The sequence below is a fragment of the Colletes latitarsis genome, chromosome 3, assembly GCF_051014445.1.
Source record: "Colletes latitarsis isolate SP2378_abdomen chromosome 3, iyColLati1, whole genome shotgun sequence".
NCBI classification, from domain to species: domain Eukaryota; kingdom Metazoa; phylum Arthropoda; class Insecta; order Hymenoptera; family Colletidae; genus Colletes; species Colletes latitarsis.
This window is the reverse complement of record NC_135136.1, coordinates 34,657,390-34,671,403: the sequence shown is the minus strand read 5'-3', so window position 1 is coordinate 34,671,403 and position 14,014 is coordinate 34,657,390. Positions and strand designations below refer to the sequence as shown.

The following is a 14,014-nucleotide window of genomic DNA, read 5'->3' as shown; positions in this document are numbered from 1 at the left end:
AAATTGAAATGTTCACTAAAGAAACTTGAATGATAGGTTCTAGGAAGAAATCACTAAGAAATTATTGAGCAAATACAGTAAGTAAATTTTCAACACATGTAAGGCAGAACTGAAATTCAAGTACAAACTACTTTTAATGAAAGATTTTTCTATGTTATTTTAAATATTAGTAATTATTTATTATTTAAATTTAATGAAATCCTTGCTTTTGATGCTTGCTGCAAACAGATTTTATGTCAGGTTCTAATTTAGTTAATTCAGTCTTAAATTTTTAAGAAAAATGAATAGGGGTTGTGTGTCTAAATTTTTTGGCAAAAGAAAAAATTTCAAATCATTAAAAAAAAAAATGTTAAGAATCGATGCAGAATTCAATTAGTTCTATTGCAAGTTCAAGTCGTGTTTAGCCAAAATCTGACTCGACATTGTAAGACAAGGAGTTAAGCGTTACGAAGCGAGTTCTGTTAATTGAAATTAGTACTAATAACCTGGACTGTTAATTTGCTATCTTCGTATGTAATTAAAATTACGTACCTTGCGATATATACTATGTGTACCTATCTCGATCAGCGAAGGAGCCGAGACACGAATGATGTAAGAGAGCAGTTCATGTGCCCTCAGGCGTTAGGGTTTCAAGTTTTATTCGTTGTACATTCTGTTTAATTAATAGAATAAATATTTGTTAATTTCACGTTTGTTTGAGTAATAGAGGAATGCTGGAAAGAATTGAATTTGATTCTTTTTATAATTTGCACCGATCGCCTCTTTTATTTAAAAGGGTAAACAACCATTCTTGATATTAAAAAAAAAACCAGATATTTCCTCTATTTGTCATATACAGTCGTCGTCAATTGGAACAGGCTACTCGTAAAGTGGATTCAGCGGATATGTCAGACTCTGTCGCGTATTTTTTTGTTACAAATCACGATTAACTGTCTAGTTGCAAGTTCGTAATCGTAACCGATTAAACGTTCTCCTTAATTAAACATCGCTATAAAAAGTATTCTGTCCTTTTTCGTGGAAACGATGTTGCAGGAAGACTAATTAACAGGCACTTTCCAACTATAAATAGTGGAACTAGTTCGAAAATACTAGAGTAGACGGTGTGTGACATATTACCGTGGTACGTTTAAAATGAACATCGATTAACAAAAATTCGACTTTTCTTGAGCCACTAAACGTGGCGAAGGATTTCCATTTAATAAAATTGATTAATCTTTACAGACAAATAATTCAATCAATTTTAAAGTATTTAAATAACCAACTTGAATAAAACAACGTGTCACAATAAAAGTATGATAACGCGTCAAAGGACCGCTATATGACACGTTTGGATAAAAACATCGGAAAGAAACTATTTTCTTCGGGTGTTCTAGAGCACGAGACCTCCTTTAGCGACAAACAACCTTCTCCGTTTAACAAACGACCAGCGAGAAGATATCGCGTATCTCCTTCCTGAAAGCGTTCAAACGTTTCGTTTGCGCGGCATTCGACGGTGCTTGTTATCGAGTGAGAGGTGAAATCAAGGGCCAAATCGTAGCCAGTTCAGGTACAACGAAAGAACTAGCCATCGATTACGATCGGAGAGGATGCTCCTTAATTGGACGTCGATGCGATGTTTCGGCACGCGGATTTTCTAAACCGATTAGAAGCAATTGCGGCGACAGCTGCCCCCTGGGGCTGGAAAAGCAACATTCGGAATGCCTTTTTACACCGGGCAGTGTTTTATTAACGATCGTTGTCGCTCATCGGCGGCACGGTGAAAATAACTTCCACGCAATCACTCGTCGAATTCCGTCAACAAACCCGCGACTTGTCGTCGATCCTTCCACGTTCGATAAAACCAACGATTTTATCCTTAGAAATTTTGTCCAATAGACAATTAACGCGTCGACACACCGGTTTTTCCTGTTCGGGAACATCCTCGACATTTTTTCAAATTATAGATAAATGGAAATATTCCATCGATGTAGTATTTCTAATTAAAAAATTTACAAGTATTGGATTCGTTTATTATTAAGTGTTAGAAATATAATATAATACCATTCGTTGAATAAAAGTATTGCCAGTCTACAATTGCTGTAGGTTTTTCCGAATTTTGCAGAAATTTAATACGCGAAGTTTCAACGGTAGTTGTTTTTTAAGAATAAACTTAACAATGCCTGCATTGGCCCCAATTCTCTTATCCTTCGTTTGTCAGTCGAATCGTTGAATTCGAACTGTGTCACGATGGCGGATAACGTACAGTGCAAATAATTTGCGACGGGAAACGAAGCACGAGAATGGAAACGCGTCGGTGACACGCAGATCGTCACCATGTTGGTCGCGTACAGGTGACAAGGTCGTGGCTCGTAGAGATCGAGCGATCGTGGGTATAATCGTTCGCGTGAAATTCCACTGCGATACGACGTATTTGCACAGATATCGTCTCGATCGTAGAGCAACCTTGGCATAATGTCCTTGGCTTAAAATTTTGTTCACCGTGTTACGTCACGTTTTCTGACGCATGCTGAAACGTCCTATTCGATCTGCCATGCCAACCATGGTAGTCGTTTCTTCGATCATGTTTGGGAACAATTATGTCAAAAACAGAAACGAGTCCTATAGTTTAGGAGCATACTTTATGAATTATTCTAAGAAAATAATTGTATTTTGTTCAGATGCAATTTTCTTTCAATTTGTATAGGTATAACCTGTATTAAATCTGCAATATATACAATCTTACTGGGTTGTGAGATACTCTAACACAGTTGCTATCGAATATTTTACTTCTTGACTTATTTAACGATTTTACTCACAGAACGGAACTAAATAATGTACAAAATAAGGTGAAAAGCAAATTAATAAACCATCCAGTTTATATAAATACAGATCTGCTCCTGGATGAGTTTCTACTAGGTACTAGAAAGCATAAATAATAAAATACATTTAGTTTGCTAAATAATTTTGCAAAGTTTCATCAGAATCACCCTCTCTCGCAAGAGTGCGATTGATTTACAATCTAGAAAGATGCTGGAAGCGTAAAGAAACGTAACAGGCCTTGACGGACAGCGGATAAAGACTTCCATATATCATTCCGTAATTTGTAATAGGATGTTACGATTCCAAGATACGCGAGCACATTTGTAAACGTTCGTACAAAGCGTTCAGTTTTGCTCGTCGCTGCGTACAAGTATCTCACGAATCCAGGTCAAACGTGGAAACCGAGGTTTTTCAGCCAACACCCCTTTTCCTGGTAGATTTATCGCACGCTCTATTCAGAGATGAAGAATATGGAAACGGTAAATCGGTCGGATAAGAGGGGATAAACCCGTGTACACGGCTGCGCAAGCACGAACCACGTTCGCGCGGAACCTTGTTAGTAGACATTGAACTTCCTTTCACTGTGTAATTGAATTAATTGCAAGTGATTTTGCCGTTTTGCTTTGCGTTTACTGTTCTCTAATGTTCGTTAATTTCACTGTCTGCCTTTCCCCGGTAACCCTTAAAATTTGTGTCCCGTGTCGCTACATACTGTACAAGGACGATTCTACGAGCCAGAACAAATAAAAAATCAAGAATAGAATTTGTTGTATACGCGTTGAATATGTGCGATTTGGTACGTCTGCCCACTGTCTACTGTTTCTACTTATGCTGGAGTTCAGTCGAAATCTATTGCATGCACGAACAGGGTGTTCGGCCATCCCTGGGAAAAATTTTAATGAGAGATTCTAGAGACCAAAATAAGACGAAAATCAAGAATATCAATTTCTTGGTTGAGGCTTTGTTAAAAAGTTATTAACAAATTAAATTAAAAATTAATATAATAATATATAATCGTCGAATTAATATGAGATTGACTAACTTTATTTAACACTATTCGAAGAATGTATCAGCGTAATTTGTCAATGTACCTGTTGACTATCAACGAATGTACCTAACGAAATAAATGTAAATTACTTTAACAATTTTTCCTAAATCGTAACCTCTGTTAATCTCGCTAACGAAGGAAGAGTATAATCAGGACGAATGCTTTTTGCAAAATTTCAATGGATCTAGGGATTCAAGTCCACATCGTGAACTCCAGCTGTACACAAAATTCCGGACACTCTCAATTTCTATCTTGGTCTTGAAAAATCGCAGTTGCATGACGTAGCTAGGTGCCGGTAAAAAAAGAAGGTGAGACCTCATCTCGAAGGTCGATCGTCGTGGAACCCTAAGCTGAGCGGTAGCCGCGCAGACAGATCTCGCGTTCACGCCCGAGTTGGCGCGGTTTTTGTCCGCGACGAGAATGACGTCGGCAACCGGTAACCCCGGATTAACTTACTTTCAGCCGATCTTGCGGCTAGCAGCTGAATTACAAGCAACCAGCCCGCGTGCACTCGCGCGCAGCCTTATGGATCGCTGTAAACAGCGTCTAAACGGCGATCCCCGTTCATAGCGTAAAAGGCACAAACGACGTACTCGGTGCGAACCGTAATTTTCCTGGCTACCGACCGGCGAGATCGCGTTCGGCCACCGCTAATCTTTTACGACGTTTCGTCTATTGCTATAACGATCAGTTACAGAGGCTCGAACCCGCGGCTTTGCACCACGTGCGCCAAACACACAGACGCGCTAACGAGACGGTTCTTAATATGCAAATCCGCGCGAAACGGTGTTTGGAGAACTACCGTTTTCGAATTATCGTTAATTATCGTCGTCGAAGGTTAATGTCCGATCTTGGACGTCGGTGTTATCGACGATCTTACGCCAGTGTGTTCAGCTATTGCTGTATCCCGTTTCTCCTCGAGTCTTTCCATCTTCGTTTTAGAAACAGACTTTGCGAGCACAATGACTATGTTTCGATGAGTTTACCGAGAGACACTGTGGATCTTTCGAAGCGATCGAACCTAGTCGATCATTTCACTAAGCACTGTTTTACAGAAATACGTTATAACCGATAAGATGACCAGTCGTAGTAGGTTTAGTGTTAAGCTAATGACGTGTCATGTTTCTCTTTGAATCTTTGGATCTTCATTTTAGAAACAAACTTCGCTAGCACAACGTCGTTAACTTCAATATTTTAATGAGGTTGCCAACGAGCAAGTGTTTCAGTCAACTTTGCGGACGTTCCAAAGCAATTAAGCTTCTCAGTCCTATATCACTGACTACCTAACTAATCAATCACTTTACCAGCGTGTTGCAGGTTTCGACCTTAAAAACTATTTCGCTGAATTACCCGTTCTAAATTATCCTTAATTATCGTCGATTAAGATTGATTCTGATCTTAAATACTGGTAAACTTTGTCGATAGTCTTATTAGAATTCTGCATGAACTCGTTGAACTACTGGCCGTGTACCATTTTCCATACGACTTGTGCCCCTTAATTTATGCGATAGATTCTGTTGTTATAATGTTTTTAACCATTTTCAATTTTCAGTGATATTGTAAACAAATCTTTTAGTGATCTATGGATATTCCAAAGTAACGAAGGTTCTGACTCTTCTTTGCCACTGTACTCAATCAATTATCGTGAAAGGCTGTTGCAGTAGCTGCTTCTGGTCTTAGATTCTGAAGGATTTCATCGACAGAACAATTATCAATTATCGTTTCCATGCCAGTACTTATCAAAGTACCGACGTCCTTTTTGCAACTCTGACTGCATCCCGTTTCCAACCTTTGTTCTTTAATTTATGAAGCAGACTGCAGAATCTAATTCACCTCTTTTATCTTGGACTATCAGTTCCACTAGAACGGTACATCAGGTTGCCCCGCTTTTTATTTCATCTCTATTCTTTAATTTATAAAGTAGACTTTACAGAATCTCATTTGTCGCTTCGAATTCTCATGAAAAATCTTAACTATCGACGAACGTAAAATTTTCAAATTAATTTTATATAAGTCTCGAAACAGCGATCTGGCTCTTCTCCACGATTGTGACTAGTATTGTTCGGCCTCTCTAGCTCTTAGAGTGCCTTGGCCCTCAGGTCTACGCCTCCTTGTATCGAATTGACACAATTCAACGTGTGAACAATTTCTACCTTCCGTATCATCGAGAAAAGGTACTCGAGCGACACCTTCTTGACCCCGAGTACTATTGCAGGCCTCTTGTTATGTCTTTTCTTTCTGGTTAGAGTGTATATTACTTTAGCAGCTCATCGATCGCGATCGTGTTCGTTCCATCGTTGTGTCCTGGCGTTTTGACCGTGAAACGCGTTGCGCAAACGCGAAAGGACGTTACGCCACCCGCCAACGAGATCTATCATTTGCATTCCTCTTCCGCTTCGTAGATGAATCGGTCGATTAGGACGAGATTGCAGGGTAGAGGCTGCGTTCGGCGTTTCGCGCTGCCGTATGAAAACAACCACGTTCCTCGACAACGATCCACCGGTACATTAAGTTATCGTTTCTCGGTGTACTCGCTCCGTGCACGAGACGACGCCAATTAGTTTCACCTGCCTTCAATTTTCTGCCCTTACGCGTCCTACCAGCTGCCCGCCATTATCCCCGTTCGCTCCGTCAACTTTCCTCGCTTTCCAGCGAAATCAGGATAAACGTTGTCTCGTCGAAGAAAAGAAAAACTCCGGAGGTGCTCGGAGCGCGTCGAAACGCGGAGGTTCCTGAAGTAATAGCTAATTGAAAAGACGAAAAGTAGATTAGGCCACTTTCCTGTAAGAAGGAACGCAATCGCGCTTAATTACTGACGGCGCGCTCGAACTTAATAACCCCTCGTCCTCCGTTTTCCCACTCCCAGAGCACGTCCCGAAGGTAGATTGCGTTTAATTACTGTTATGACGCTTGCTAGCATGGAACAATGTAAATAGGTTTCGAATAGAGCCGGATTCCACAAAACCAGCTGCAACCTCTCATGGAAGAACCCTTGGCACGAAGATTGCGACTGTTTTTGTTACATTGTCTGGCGAGTTGAAACATTCCCAACATTTGACAATTTCAGGGCAAACGCTTGAACCGATTGTTATAACATAGTGAATACCGTTATGGAAATACTGGGGGTTTCTTCTTCCAGAAAACGTTAATTCCAAGAAGGACTTTAAATTAGAGACCTAAATAAGAGGAAGATCGATGGAGGGACGATCACCGTTTTGATGATCGTGCTCGAGATCTGCTATCTCGTTTTCAGCGCCGAACAATGCAGATTTGATCCAATCGCACATAACGCGATCTCAGCTCTGACCTCGTGAACCTCAACTACGTTGCATCTACCCTTTAAAGTATCACGTAGAAAGATAATTTTGCCTTGTATCTCGAGGTCGAAGTTAATAGAGCTTCAGAGTTCGTTGGACACGTACAAAAATACGACTTTTATTGTTCTGATATTTCCAAATTAAATACATCATCGTGTTTTCAACGACTGATTTCAAATCATCGTTTTACTATGTTCATCTCATTCAACTATTCCACTGGAGGACAATTTTATCTCGTATCCCGAGGTCGAAGTTATTAGAGCTTCAGGGTTCGTTGCACGCACAGTAAAAAACGATAGCTAATGTTCTGGTATTTTTGCGATAGAAATATTCGCAATACGCTACAATTTCAGATTAAACACAGATTAAGGACGACAGAAAATATCAAAGGGATGATCTCAGTTACGCGAATCGAGCTCAAGATACGTAATCGTGTTTTCAACAGCTGATTTCAGACTATCGTTCATAACGCGATCCCAGCTCTAGCCTCGTGAACTTCCGCTACGTTGCATCGGCTCTTTCAACTATCTCGTTGGAGGGTAATTCCGCGTTATATCCCGAGGTCGAGGTTGGTAGTCTCGCGATTCGTGGCTCGTGCAGAAAAAGAGGCCGTTCACCTCCGCTGAAGAACGTTCCGAAGAAGCTGACCCAACCGGCTCCTTCAACGCAGCGAGAATACGCAAAACGATTCACGCTTCCAATCCCGATCGTGATCGATTGACCCTTTGCACTTCCATGTCGAACTGGACTCAACAACGTGTTTCGTTTTAGCTGCTTGTATCCTGTTCTTAAGTTTTTGCCGATTAAATGTAATGGTCTCGTCAACAGACTTTGTATACGTTTAAAAACTTCTCAAATTATTTATTTTACGTCACTGCAACGCGATAAAAACTCCACGACAATGAAGGGAACAATAATTAGATTGATTTGCTTTTCAAAAAGGAGCATGTAGAAAAAACAAAAATGTATCTGTTCGATCAAATTAATGTCACGAATGAATTGCAAGAAAAATAATTATATCATTCTAATCTGCTTGAAAAAAAGTCAAAACAACTAAATAATTGATCGAGTACAAATCGTAAAAAGTACAAAAATAAATTCTATACGAAAGAGCAAACTACCTTTATTTCTATGTATGTACGTCGAAGCTTTAAACAATTGAATGCGTGAAAATTACGGATCGCGAATAGAACGAGTGGATACTGCTGAATCTTAAATCGACAAAGGATTTTTCTCGTTTTTAATTGAGTATAGAATTCCCATAAAATCGTTTATGTGGGTCACACTCGACGCCATTAAATCGATTGAACGCGGAACCGTTGACGAAACGAGCACAAGTTTTACGAGCGATCGAAAGATCGATTCTCGCTTGACTAATTGAAAACGTTGACCTGCACCCACATTGCTTTACGCGACTGATTCGGTGGAACGAAGAACGACTCGTAAATGGTTGATTGTGCGCGGTGCGTGAATCATCAAGGAGAACGTCGTTCCACTTTCGTTGAAACGATAACTCTGCTTCTTTTCGATCCAATCTCCTGTCAGCGCTATTCACGATGGACTCCCAAACATACGACAACGGACATTCACTTGCGCAGATTAATAGCGACTATTCAGGAATAAAGAGTCCGCACGTCGTTCCTCGCGAACGCAAATTATTTCTATGACTCTACCTGGTGACATTTAAAGTCCCTTATTAAGTACTTCTTATGAAACGTTATTTTGCCTTTCGTTCGTTCGATCGATCATCCATTTTCCTTTAATTCTGAATTTTGTCATTTCTATAAGAGAAGTAAAGAGGCGAATAATGTTTGAAAATTTGAAGCACTCTCCGATCTTTATAAATATTGAACTCTTCTATAAGTAAACAATTAAAACGATCTTTCGATTGGAATTTTCTGTTATATATGTACACGTTAAAAATTCGATGTACATCTAGAACAATCCTTAGTACAAAAAGAGAAAATAATATCAATTTGGAATGATAGGGCACACATTGTCGTCGTTCCAACCAACTTATGATGATCATCTTTAGAAAAAATTATAGGTAAGTTCTAGTGGATAATGTATACCATCTTGCAGTATTCAAGTTTCCAACATCAGAACATATTAAATATAGTACGATAAAAAGTATATGTACAAGAAGTCTTTGAATTTTACATTCGAATATTTATAATCTTCTGAATAAAACTTGTCTTAAGATAAATATTTGATGCGTGAAGTGTGGAAACCAGAGCTTATCTAGAAACAAGCTTTAATCGATGTCGATCGGGAATGGCACTTGAATAAACATTCAAAAAGTCGACTGAAAGAAATTTCGAAGTACTTCGAAAGATTGGAATCACGAATGTCAACGTTATCATGTCGTTAAAAATGATATTTCGAGCAATCGTAGGTCTCGTTACGCGCGGACGATAGGTCAAGCATGGCGTCCGAACAACATCGCGGGTCGCGTAATTCTTCGAGTCAATTGAATCGCGCTAGTCGCGGAACGAGAATCATCGTGATCCTGACCGTGCTACTCGAACGATAATGGGAAGATGAAAGATCACGCCGGCAATTTTCCCTGCTCCGTAACGCGCTTAGAATGATTTATAACGGTCAATCCCACGACACGCTCGTTTCGAGCCACCATCGTTGAGCGAAATTCGCGACAGTAACCCTTATCACCATAGATGGGCAAAATTTTACTCGAGTAATAGATTAAACCATTAAAATCAACGTATAACAATGTTTGATCACTGATCTGTTCGATCGAGCAACGAAATTTTTATTTGTTCATCGTGAAATATATTTTTCTTTACTTCTTTTGATATTACGGAATTTTGTTTACTTAAAGGAATTCAATTTTACACGTATAAAAATATTAAACACTCCCTTTGGACACCCTCTTTGGATCATTACCTTCTAATTTTTTATTATTCATTGCTACTTTCAGAAGACATCTATGAGATCATTTATAAATATAAAATAAGCTAATTGTAGTATTCACAAGCATAGTTTATTTTCAGCATAAAAGTTTTATAGTCTTCTTTAGTGTGTTTAGTTGAAATTAAAATTCTAAAATTATCCAAAGGGAGTTTTTCAATGTTTACCAGTGCCCTATTATATAATTTGTTTCCAAATGAACTGAAAAATTTGGTTTATGGAAAGTAAAGGTATATTTTTGGTACTCTTTTTCACGTTCCAAGGATGGTAACTCTATTTGCATCTCGATGTTATAAAAATCAGCGTTGCCAACGCTCTCGAATTAACCTTGTACATTCGTCTCTCGAAATTATCGAGAAAGTTAATTAAGAAACGCGAATCTACAGATGCGGAACGAAAGTTATCGAGAGGTAATTGATCCAACACAGCGAGTACCATGAAACGTGGCCGAATTCAGTGTACATAAATAATAAAAAACGCTTGTATCAACATTTGAATTATCTGACACTATTTACGAGAAACTCGCGAGATCGTTTGCGGTTGAAAATTCGATGGCAACGAATTATCGACGAATCTTTGGGACAAGTACATTTTTTAAGCGAAAATTAATTGCTTGAGCAGTTTCTGTGAAAGCAGCCGGTATGATGTAAGTGTAACTTGAAAACCAGATTAAACAGGACGAATACTTATTTGGAGAACTTTTACTACTTGTGTTTCTCGAATTCGTATTTGAAATTACAACATCGCTTTATTTACGTTAATAATAAAACCGAATGAGAAATGTGTGCCTGTAAAGGCATTAATTGAAAATGATTCGAAGTTATGCAATTTATTGAGTACCTTCCGAAAAGATTTTAGTAAATTTTATTAAATGTTCGATTTCGAAGTCCTAATTATTTCCTCGATAACTAATTACCAAAACCTATGCATCTAAAAAACGGTTATGTTATCCAAACGAGATAAACTTTGAAAATACTCCGCAATAAATGAACGAAGAGACGTTTCTGTCTAACATTTTTCCACGACCGGTTGCAAAATGTAATCCCGTACGAAGTACGAGCAAATTTAGCTAGCATAAATATAAGAATAATATCTCGACGTTGATCTTCGTATCTGATACGACTCTTGCGTACTTTACATATTCTCAACGGAGTAAGAAATACGAATCTACGCGACTATTTTCTTATTTCATCTAGGCGTTCACACGACGAGAACAACAGGACTATTGTGCTCGTACATCCTCGCAGATGAAATCTTATTCTTGATACTTATAATGCAACCAGCCTCTTCAGTTTTAATGGTTTCATTTATATTCAAAGTATGATTTCATTCACAATCCAAGCAACTCGTCGCGTTTTATGCGAAGAGGTAAACGTAAAAAGATAACAATGTGTAAGTTTGTACGAAATATGGCACAAAGGACGCAAGACGATGTAAATTGTGTTCCATGATTATATTCTGAAGGACGTTTCTTACTCGTTAAGGTAAAAGTAATTTCGTATGTATCTATTGTTTTGTTTTTCAGCGATCGTTAAAGAAGTCTATAGTTCGCGTCTGCAATTCAAATAAATAATACGAAACGAAGAAAATTTAGTTCACTTCTGTATATTCTATGTAAACATCGACATGCTCATAAATTTGAATAAAATTATAAAATATGTTTCTAATACATCCGGTTATTTTGCATGTAGAAGAACGAGACGTTCAACTCTGTTTGTGGCACGAATCAATTACAGTTAAATTTTTAGGTAGGTCCAACGAACATTTTTGTAATGTTTCATAAAAATCGATGTATATTAAGATGTGTATTTCTGAGTTCGTTTTTCAATTATTTCCTTAATCGCGATATAATTAAATGATTGCACCGTTGATAGTGGTTAATTTAATAATTTTATTTACGACCGAAATTAACGATTACCGATACGCTATCGATGATCTCGTACCTATCGATAATATCCTTACGATATCAGTAATCGTATCAGTAGAAACGAACGATAATTAACAAATTCGTAACGCTACGCTCAATATTTTTATTCAAATTTAATACAACGTATTAATAAATTCCTGCTGCAATCACGTTTATTGATCAGAAAGAATTTCTAAATTATTATCGGTTAATTATTGTGCTGCATTCTTTTCCTAGAATTGTAACTCTCTCTTTCGAAATTATTATACTGATTTGAGGAAATGTTTCGCTAGTTTAACCCATTTCATTCTGCGCATTGTACAAGTATGCGCATTTATGCAAGTTCGAAATTAATACTTCTTAAATTATTAGGGATACAAGTGAAAGACTCAACTAACTGTTCGTCTGTTTGTTACAAATATAAATTCACAAAAGAATTCCGTTATTATGACTTTAATGCATTTTATATATTTTACAAAGAGTAAAGATTCACCCTTTTTAAGGTACTAACAATTTAGACACAGGGTTTTTCAATGTCTACTACGTCTACTGATCGTAAATGTATTTATATCATAATATTAAAACAACTTAGAATGCTTGTTTTGCCTATCGATATCCACACCTTTTCTTTAATTAATATTCTTGAAAACAGGAATAATTTTTCTTTCTTTCTTTGCTTTCTTATACCTATTAATCATTTGACTGCGGAATCGTGATATCGCAGCTCGATAAATTGCTCGATTGTCGTCGCAAAGTCAAAAACGAAGTCGATCAATTTAAACCTAATTTGTAAAAAATGGAAAACCGGTTTGCACGATGTATTTATAGCATGACACGAGTGTATTGCGCAGAACTGCTGCAAAAGTTTTAATTCAATGATGTTTATATTTGTATATATTGGCTAAATTTATTCGAACAAAAAAGCTTAGTTGCATATTATGTACTAATAATATCCATGAGTTCTTGAAACACTTATTTTGAAGACCCATTCTAAATCGCGATGCTAGATAGATGTCTCTTTTGTCTACAGTAGGGGTCGTCAAACTACGGTCCAAGAATGACTTTTAAATGAGTTTCGTGATATAAGCACGATATTACTGTTTCAGAATGCATAGAGTAATATTAATATGACGCAATCATTCCCATTCATTTGTGTAGTGTTGTGGATGAATTTACGTAAATTAATTTCAATATTTATCACTGCCTATCTACGTACGAAAGCATAGAATATTAATATTGAGAAAGGCTAATTTTAAACTCTAATGAAGAGTAATTATGTCTGATGGAAACAATTATATACATTGGTATTCTCACTAATTTCCCAAAAAATCTGCTTATATGCAATTATATTCTGCAGGATGTGAATGCCTACTACTTCCAGATTTCAAAAGTAAAAAAGATTTTTACGTGTAAAATTATTCGAATAAAAAGAAACACTACTTTTTAGTAACTTTTTAAGATCCAAATTGCTTGTAAAAAATTAATACTTATGTTTTGCATTACAAGTAGATAAATTCGGTTTGTTCTTATCCTTCTTTTCCCATATTACATAATTACCTTTTTTTTTTAAAAGCTGTATCATACATACATATTTCTTTTTGGATTAAAAAGAATATATATACTTTACTTTTCCAACAAAGATCGTATAACAAATGTACAGTAAGAAAAATAAAAATTCTAGCAGGAATTGCTAAATAGTTGATTTTAATTAGCCTCTAAAAATCCAGCCTATAGAAATTATTTGACATAGTCCAAATACTCTTCGCTCATGGTGTCACATTATGATCTTTCTTTTTCTTCGCAGAGAAACTGAATCGTACTTACATATTGCAATAGTCTAAGACTCTGTAAATTTTATTATGCTGAAGACGACCAGCTTGATGGTCAAAAATGTTTACTTCTGTCGAGTGACGCTGTTACGTTCGAATAATAACTGGAAACTTCTCTTATTATGTTTTTCGACCTTTAGTATAACGCGCCGCTGACTCGACTATATTCGAACGACAAAGTTATCGA

The 14,014-nt window shown here is 37.2% G+C and overlaps 1 protein-coding gene across 3 annotated transcripts in view; it reads right to left on the bottom strand.

The window, feature by feature from the left end:
• Knockout (Stork-head domain-containing protein knockout) overlaps positions 1-14,014 on the bottom strand; it is a 235,492-nt gene that overhangs the window by 140,105 nt on the left and 81,373 nt on the right. The window lies entirely within an intron of this gene.